The sequence below is a fragment of the Triticum urartu genome, chromosome 5A, assembly GCF_056163025.1.
Source record: "Triticum urartu cultivar PI428250 chromosome 5A, HENAU_Tu73, whole genome shotgun sequence".
NCBI classification, from domain to species: domain Eukaryota; kingdom Viridiplantae; phylum Streptophyta; class Magnoliopsida; order Poales; family Poaceae; genus Triticum; species Triticum urartu.
The window spans coordinates 49458042-49467471 of NC_141877.1; the positions used below are offsets into that span (position 1 = coordinate 49458042).

Sequence of the window (9430 nt, forward strand, 5' to 3'; positions counted from 1 at the left end):
CTTACTAAAGAAAAAATCCAATCAGAAAAACATCACAGCTTCATGGTTTACGTACAGTGTGAATTGCTGATAACAATTGTGACAGGGAAGGGAACAGAACTGAAACATACTACAACAGAACATGAAGAGTTCATCACAGATAGCACATAGCCTGTGACCCGCCAGGGGATCAAATTTATTCAGAGGACAAAACTTGGGTGGTCAGTTAACTAAATAATTGCACAGGAGTGCTTATATATGTAAAAACAACAACCTTTCAGGTACCTTCCTGAACAAGATTATTGAGAGATGGATTCATGAATATATAATGTAGTTGTAGAACACTGTACATTTTGAAATACATGATTGAAATAACATGCATAGCTATGTCGTTCTATGAATGAACATAGTTCATGGGCGCATATACATTATTTAACTGTTTATCAATTTCAGGCAATGAAATTGGGAGCTTTGAGTTCCTTCAGTCAAAAAAAAAAACATACATTATTTAACCCTAAAAGAAGAGAATGTGCCATTGTGATAATCTAGAATCGAAAACGATCTGCGAAAATAAGAAGAGGAGCAAGCACAAATGACAGAAAGAAAGATGATGTGCACTTGCTTGAGTGAACGCCACTACCAAACAGAGAACTGCCAATCTACAGTAAGACGGTGTAAGCAGATCAATAGCACCAATCCTACCAACAAATCAGCACTCGCATACAAATTTTGTACTGTATCTTAAATGCACAAGCCTCAATCGATCAGAACAAGGAAGTGATGGATTACCTGCCGTAGGTAGGGATCCGGCTTGATCCAAGCGCGGGTGGAAGCACACATGGTACAAGCGAACGGTATCCGTGTTGAAGCGGAGAGCTCGCGATCACCTTGCCTTGGTAAATGTCCACGGCGACGATGTGCTTCTGCTCGCCGACGGTGATGTAGATGGTATCGGCGTTGAGCGGGTCGATGACGGCGATCTGCGGCGGCCTCTTCCCCTGTTGGCATGGGTGGCCTCCATCCTCCAACACCCGCCCGAGCTCCACCTGGCGCTCCAGCGTCCAGCTCCTGCCCTCGTCGTCGTCGAGCACGAAGGAGCTGAGCAGGAACGGGGCGTGAAGAGAAGCCTCGACGTAGCGCAGCCTCCCGTCGCTGACGCCGATGCGCCGGTACTTGGCCACCTCCTTCATGAACGTCGCGGTGGGGGCTTCTCTGAAGTCCGTGAGGGTGAGGCTGCTGCCCTCCGGCAGCCCGACGAAGCGGAACTCCAGGCGGTGGCTGAAGGGGTCGACGGAGATGGCGCCGCGGGTGAGGTCGACCCACCAGAGGCGGTCGCGGAAGGCCACCGTCTCCTGGTTCATCTCCATCTCCCACTTGAGCGGCGGGTGGCACGGCAGGCCGAGCACCAGCTCCTACCTGCCAGTCTCCGGGAGGAACCGGTCGATGACGACGCGGTCACGCTGGTGCACGATTTCGGCGACGGCGAACCGGTGAGGCGCGTCCCCGTCGCTGGCTTTGGTGAGGAGGCCCATGTGGCGGTACTCCGGCCTCTTCCTGGACCCGTCGAGGTACGGGAGGCGGAGCAGCTGGCCGGTGACGGGGTTGCAGATGCAGCGCTCGGCCTCCATGTCGGCGGTCAGGTTCCAGGAGTCGCGGGCACCCTCGGGCCCGAGGGTGTCGTAGTGGGTGAGGAGGAGGTGGCCGTCGGCGCTGGCGGCGTCAACGCGGCCGCCGAGGACTTGGACGACGTTGCTGCCGGCGGCGGGGCGCTCCCTGGCGTTGATGAGGTGCGCCGGGACGGAGATGCTGGAGACGCGCGGAGGGTCGACGGGGCGGAGACGCGCGCCCGGCGCCGACGACGATTCGTCGACGGGCGACGTGCTGTCGATGATGACCCACGGCGGGAGCGTGGAGGCGGCGGTGGAGAGGGTGCGGCGCCGCGGCGGGTTCGAGGAGGCGGCGTCGGTGGAGAGGGCGGGGCACGGTGGGTCCGAGGAGGCGGCGGTCGAGAGGGTGCGGTGGCACGGTGGGTGCGAGGAGGCGACGGTGGAGAGGGGGCGGCGGAGGCGGCCGGAGAGGCCTAGGAGGCGCCGGAGGGGCATGGCGGCGGCGGCGGCCTCGAGCTTGGTGCGGTCCGTTGGAGCGTAGCCTGTACGCTGCAGCCTGCAGGGGTGTAGAGGTTGCGTGCTCATTGACTCTGGAGACTGTAGACCTGTCTGCGACTTTGCGTGCCCGCTCATTGGTCTTTTCCCTCCTTTTTGACCAGGCTGTGTGTGTGTGTGTGTGTGACTTCTGTCAATTTGAAATTTGAATCCAAAACCTTTCCCCCTTTTCCATTTTGAAAACAAGTCCATGCAAGCAATGAATGGATTCTTGTGCCGCCCCTCGTTGTTGGTGGACAGCTCGAGCTCGTCCCAATCCACGCCGTCAGGGGAAGGCGGCGAGGCGCGCGCTCAATCCGCCCCTACGAGCTGGGAGGTACGGGGGCCTTGGTACAGGTTGGGGTGATGTCGTACCAGCCTCTAGAGTACGGGGGCCTCGGTACAGGTTGGGAGGAGTAGGTTTGGGCAACATCGACTCTGTGGAGATGGGAGGGTTTGGGCGACGGAACATGTAGATGGGGGGGGGGGGGGGGATGCCATGTACCGGTCCGGACGTTTCACCACTTCTCTCGTTCATTTGACATCAAAATCAGAGATTTCGGATAATTCAAGTAAGTGCACCGAAAGGGAGGGACTGGAGGGCATTTTCTTTTTGCTGGACAAGTAGGGTTTTAGCCACAAGCAACATCGCCCCTTTCGGACAACACAAGCCACAAGTAATATAGGGTGTGATTAGTTCACTGCAACCTTTTTTGGTCTCTGAAAGAGCATGGTGCCCCTTGTTTGGTTTTCGTAATTGATGACAATCTTTATGGACTAATGGTTGCCTTGATTTACAATTGAATGGTTTGTCCATAGGCTTTATTTGAAGACCATTTATTGGTTTCAAGGTTAGAAAACGAGGATTACCCCCGACCTCTGCATCAGAATAATGCATGCAACCCCTTTATTAAACAAAGTATCCAAAAAGTCTACGATTCAGAACAAGCTTGTTAAAGCTGAAAAGTAAAACCAAGTAAAAGATGTCACAATCGGCGAAAACAGGACTAATGACTAAACACCTATCTTATTATTGGACCCCATCCAAACCGGTTGTAGATATGCCGAACTACCATCTCCCATCGGGTATACCCAGTAACCAAAAGCTCCCTGGCTTCTACATGGGTGAGTAATGATCACGTACAGATCCAAGCAGTGCCCCTGTAGATAACCCGCAACAAATTTATATGAGTTTGTCTGTTAAAAACCATATCATTTCCATAGTTCTATATAGCCCAAAGTAATGCACATACTCCTATCCGAATATATCTCGCAATATTTGTCTCTACTCCATTTAGCCACATCCCAAATAATGTGTGAATACTATTTGGAGGGGTGATATTAAAGGCTATATGAACTGAACGCCATAATAGTTTGGCCAGCGGGCAATCTAGAAAGAGATGTTTGATGGTTTCATCTTGATCAGTAAAGCTACACCTTTGACTATCCTCCCAATTACGCCTTTCATGGTTTCAAGGTTATTAGAGGAAGATTATGTGTCGACCAAGGTGCTAATCAAGGAGTTATCCAAAGATTGGTCATGTGAGAGTTGAGCCTATTGCAAGCATGTCTTGAAAATAAGATTGTGTGAACATTCATGTTTACCTTCAAGACATCATATTTATGAAGAGAGAAGATATGATTCAAGGCTGATCAGGACTAAGTACAAAGAGTCGATTCAAGTTGGTCAACACATAAAGCATCGCAACGTCATCATCTTCGATCATCGGTAACCCTCCATTGATGACTTGCTCTTAGCCATCCAGGATGAGTGCGCGCCTGGGCCAAGGCCGACGCCAAGGGGATTCAAGCCATACTAGATCTAACATAGATTTTGCTTTCTGGGTTGAGTAACCCGCTCCTCTTCTTCTCATGCGGATCCCCGACATGCCTTACTAGCGCACGTGTTGGCGATCCTCTAACCCTGTAACGAACTCTACCTATCAATGCAATGATACGCTTCCATGCATATTTCAGAAAAAACACAAAACATAGAAGATATACCGAGTGGGATCAAGTGATCTCACGGTATGGTAAGCATTGTCCATTACATTTTTGTGTACTAACCTGTGATCTATGTGTGTGGTGGTTCTATGTGGGTTAGGTGTTTTTCATGGGCTTGTATCAAGAGGAAGATCTCATATAACCCATGGAGGAAGATCTCATATAGTCTCTGTGCCACCAGCTCTGGTATAGCAGTCCTCTCTCCCGTCCTCGCTACGGGGGATGTCGTCGCCGGCCCGGACGCCACCGCGATACGTCCGGCAACTCTGTGGCCCTGCCTTGTGCCTGATGTGTTCGACACATTGTTTGAACAAATTTTTTTGTGATTTTATTAGGGAAAACGATAGATTTGGATGCTTCATCGGACGTGGAGTATGGACCGACGGAGCTTGATCAAATGATTCAAGGTGAGTTCTTCGATTCCTCGGATTCGGACGTAGAAGTGGACATGATCATGCTCATGGGTATGCAAGAGAAAATGGACCGGCAAATGGAGCATATTCTCAACTTCAAGGGCTCAATCAAAGGGAGAAGAGTGATCAAACGGGATAGGGTGTTCGAAGAAAAGCTAATGCAGAGGGACTACTTTGCTCCCAAGTGAAAGGATCGATATAGTTGACTAGAGGGGGGGGGGTGAATAGGCAACTAACAATTTTTAGCTTTTCTTTGCCAAATTAAACTTCGCATCAAAGTAGGTTGTCTAGATGTGCAACTAGGTGAGCAACCTATATGATGCAACAACAACAAGCACACAAGCAAGCAATGGAAATAATACAAATAAGCTTGCTCAAGTGAAGGTACGGGATAACCAAGAGTGGAGCCGATGAAGACGAGGATGTTTACCGAAGTTCCTTCCTTTTGAGGGGAAGTACGTCTCCGTTGGAGCGGTGTGGAGGCACAATGCTCCCCAAGAAGCCACTAGGGCCACCGTATTCTCCTCACGCCCTCACACAAAGCGAGATGCCGTGATTCCACTATTGGAGCCCTTGGAGGCGGCGACCGGACCTTTACAAACAAGGTTGGGGCAATCTCCACAACTTAATCGGAGGCTCCCAACAACACCACGAAGCTTCACCACAATGGAATATGGCTCCGCGGTGACCTCAACCGTCTAGGGTGCTCAAACACCCAAAAGTAACAAGATCCGCTAGGGATTAGTGGGGGAATCAAATTTCTCTTGGTGGAAGTGTAGATCGAGGCCTTCTCAACCAATCCCGAGCAAATCAACAAGTTTCATTAGCTAGGGAGAGAGATCGGGCGAAAATGGAGCTTGGAGCATTAATGGAGCTTTTGGGGGAAGAGGTGAGTCAACGATGAAGAAGAGGACCCCCTTTTATAGAGGGGGGAACAATCCAATCGTTACCCCCCAAAACAGTCCCGCAGAGGGCGGTACTACCGCAGGGGGCAGTGGTACTACCACTGGGACCAGCGGTACTACTGCTCCCCCTCGCGGTACTGCCGTGCAGTCTGGGAGGGCTGGTGTATGAGCAGGAAACAAACCCAGTGTGGTACTACCGCGGTGGTAGGGCGGTACTACCGCTCTCGAGCGGTACTACCGCTTCTACTGCCGCTGCTTAGTGCCGCACAATCCGACACTAGAGGCGACCCCCTCGAGTCGACGCGGTAGGAGCCTAGTACCGCAGCGGTACTGCGGTTGAGGACCCACAAGCGGTACTATCGCTGGGCACCGCGGTACTACCGCTCGGACCAAAACAAGCTCATAAAGCAGGGAAATAGACCTCCATCGACGCGGGAAGGCTCAGAGGGTGCGAAAAGGAAGTGTACGTGTTGATTCCACCCTAGCCTTACCAAAGCGGACCCCCTCTTGATAGTACGGTGACTCCTACGAGACAAGTCCACCAAACCAGAAACGAAAGAGCTACACTGTCTTGAATAAAAACTCCGAGGGGAAAGAATCGTCTCGTGCCAAAGGATGAATCTCTGAAATGCTCAAAGCACACGATTAGTCCGCAAAAGCATTGTCATCAATCACCAAAACACCTTAGGGATAAATATGCCCTTACAATCTCCCCGTTTTTGGTGGATTGATGACAATACGGGATTTGCACAAAGGGGGAAATATATGACATAAGCAAACCCCACATCTCTAAAATATAGACGGGCTCCCCTAGATGTGTGCTATCTAGAAAAGTGCTTTGGACTACACGGCACACATACTAGGATCAACACCCCCCCTATATTTTATAGACAATGCATATCTTGCAACAAATAAGGCTAACACTAAGCAAGATATTAGATAACAGCACATCATAACTAGCACAAGGTAACATAAGCTCAATAAGATGCGATAGAGTGCATATATCTTACACCATATGATAGAAAAGTCTCACGAGCACAACCAAACCAACACAAGAAAGGTTCAAACACGAGGAAAGATATTGCGAGAAAGACAGGCAAGACAACCATGCCACAGAAACACACGCTCGCAACTCGACAACGACACAAATCCCTAAACTCTCTCCCCCTTTGGCATCGAGACACCAAAAAGGCAAAGAGCGATGCTATGGCTCCAGGTGATAGCCAACTGAGGACCTCGAACATCATATCCCAGCGGGATCGTCTGCACCGCCGTCATCGGTCAGAAACTACTCGGTGTCTGAGTCGGTCCACGGACAGTGCTGCTGAATCCACTCCTCCTCATCAGTGATCTTGCCCTCAGATCCGCTGGCAATGGTCGCCATTATTTGGGCCTAGAGGAAGGCATTGGGAAGTAATAAGTAGATGATGGGTTGCTAGAGTGACAGAAGCTTAAACCCTAGTTTATGCGTTGCTTCATAAGGGCTTGATTTGGATCCACATGTTTCATGCTATGGTTAGGTTTACCTTAATACTTTTGTTGTAGCTGCGGATGCTTGCAATAGAGGTTAATCATAAGTGGGATGCTTGTCCAAGTAAGGACAGTACCCAAGCACCGGTCCACCCACATACCAAATTATCGAAGTACTGAACGTGAATCATATGAACATGATGAAAACTAGCTTGACGATATTCCCATGTGTCCTCGGGAGCGCTTTTCTCTATATAAGAGTTTGTCCAGGCTTGTCCTTTGCTACAAAAAGGATTGGGCCACCTTGCTGCACTTTATTTACTTTTGTTACTTGTTGCTCGTTACAAATTATCCTATCACAAAACTATCTGTTACCACTTATTTCAGTACTTGCAGAGAATACCTTGCTGGAAACCGCTTATCATTTCCTTCTGCTCCTCGTTGGGTTCGACACTCTTACTTATCGAAAGGACTACGATAGATCCCCTATACTTGTGGGTCATCAAGGACACGGTGGGGATCGACTCCATCGGAGGAACTGGAGAGGGAGGGCACAAAGACGGCGGCCGGCCGAAGCCCTCCTGCGGCGAGACGTCGCTGGAGCGACGAGGAAGACAAGCGAGTGGGGCGAATGGGTATGGGGGAGAAGAGCAACTCCCCCGACCCCAACATAACCCCCAGCGCCCGCCCCGTAGCGGTAGTACCGCTGGGGTGGGCGGTAGTACCGCTTGACGTTCATCAGCGGTAGTACCGCGCACCCAGTGGTAGTACCGCTCAGCCGTAAAAGACTGGCCAAAACGGCTTAGCACAATAAGACAAAACGACTAGAAAACAAGAGAGAACACACACGCAAAACCAACACAAAGAAGACAAAGAACACCCACTTCTCCAAGAGAGGGCGGTGGCCGAGGCCACCTATGTTTGAGTCTGGAGGGATGGCGCCGCGAAGATTTTAACCTTGGGCCCATGACCAAAACTCATCTTTGAAGCACAAGAACCATCAAAAAATGGCTAGAGTGAAAGAGTTTGATTAGTTTATGCATAATGGGGGGAGGGAAGGTTCATTGAGAGAACCACACTCCCCCTATGTCCATGCCTACATCTAAACAAGACATCAAGTTCAGTATGGTGGAGTGTGAAAGGTTCACGCAACATTACTCGAATCAATGATATTTAGCTCATGCCTTAACTCGCGAAATCTTGCTTCATCCAAGGGCTTCGTGAAGATATATGCAAGGTTATCATGAGTGTTGACATAGTTGAGCTCGATCTCCCCTCGCCTAGTGTGATCTCGGATGAAGTGATACCGAATCTCAATATGCTTCGTCTTGAAGTGTTGGACCGGGTTGAGAGAAATCTTGATGGCACTTTCATTATCACACCAAAGAGGCACTTTGTCACAAATGACACCGTAATACTTTAAAGTTTGCCTCATCCAAAGAAGTTGTGCACAACAACTACCGGCTGCCACATACTCCGCTTCGGTGGACGAGAGAGACACACAACTTTGTTTCTTGGAAGACCAACTCACCAAAGAGCAACCAAGAAATTGGCACCCTCTGGAAGTGGACTTCCTATCCACTTTGTCTCCCGCCCAATCGGAGTCCGAATATCCTACAAGCTTGAAGTTTGCTCCTCTTGGGTACCATAAGCCAAAGTTTGGGGCATGAGCCAAATATCGAAAGATTCGCTTGACCGCCACAAAGTGGCTTTCCTTAGGTGCGGCCTGAAACCGTGCACAAATTCCCACACTCAACATGATATCCGGTCTAGATGCACAAAGGTAAAGCAAGGATCCAATCATGGAGTGATATACCTTTTGATCCACCGCTTTACCATTGGGATCAATGTCAAGTTGGCACTTGGTGGGCATGGGAGTGGAAGCCGGCTTGACATCACTTAGCTTGAATCTCTTGATCATGTCTTGAGTGTATTTTGTCTTGGTTGATGAAGGTTCCTTCTCTTCTTTGTTTGACTTCAAAGCCAAGGAAGAACTTCAACTCTCCCATCATGGACATCTTGAACTTGGAGGTCATGAGTGTGGCAAATTCCTCATTGAAAGCTTTGTTAGGGGAACCAAAGATAATATCATCAACATATAGTTGGCACACAAACAACTCCCCTTTGACCTTCTTAGTAAAAAGAGTGGGGTCGATTTTCCCAATTTCAAAACCACGATCTTGCAACAACTTGGTAAGGTGGTCATACCACGCACGTGGGGCTTGCTTAAGGCCATAGAGTGCCTTATCAAGTTGATACACATGATAGGGAAAGCAGGGATCCTCGAACCCGGGGGGTTGCTTGACATATACCAACTCATTAATAGGACCATTAAGAAAAGCACTCTTCACATCCATTTGTTGTAACTTAAAGTTATGATGAGAAGCATATGCAATCAACATGTGAATGGATTCAAGGCGAGCAATGGGAGCAAAGGTTTCACCATAGTCGATACCCTCGACTTGGGAGTAGCCTTGTGCTACCAAACGAGCCTTGTTGCGAATGATAATCCCATGAG

At 49.6% G+C, this 9430-nt stretch overlaps 1 pseudogene; it reads right to left on the reverse strand.

Annotated features, from left to right (window-relative positions):
- Positions 1-337: 337 nt before the first annotated feature.
- On the reverse strand, positions 338-2171 carry LOC125555585 (uncharacterized; annotated as a pseudogene).
- Between the last annotated feature and the right edge of the window lie 7259 nt (positions 2172-9430).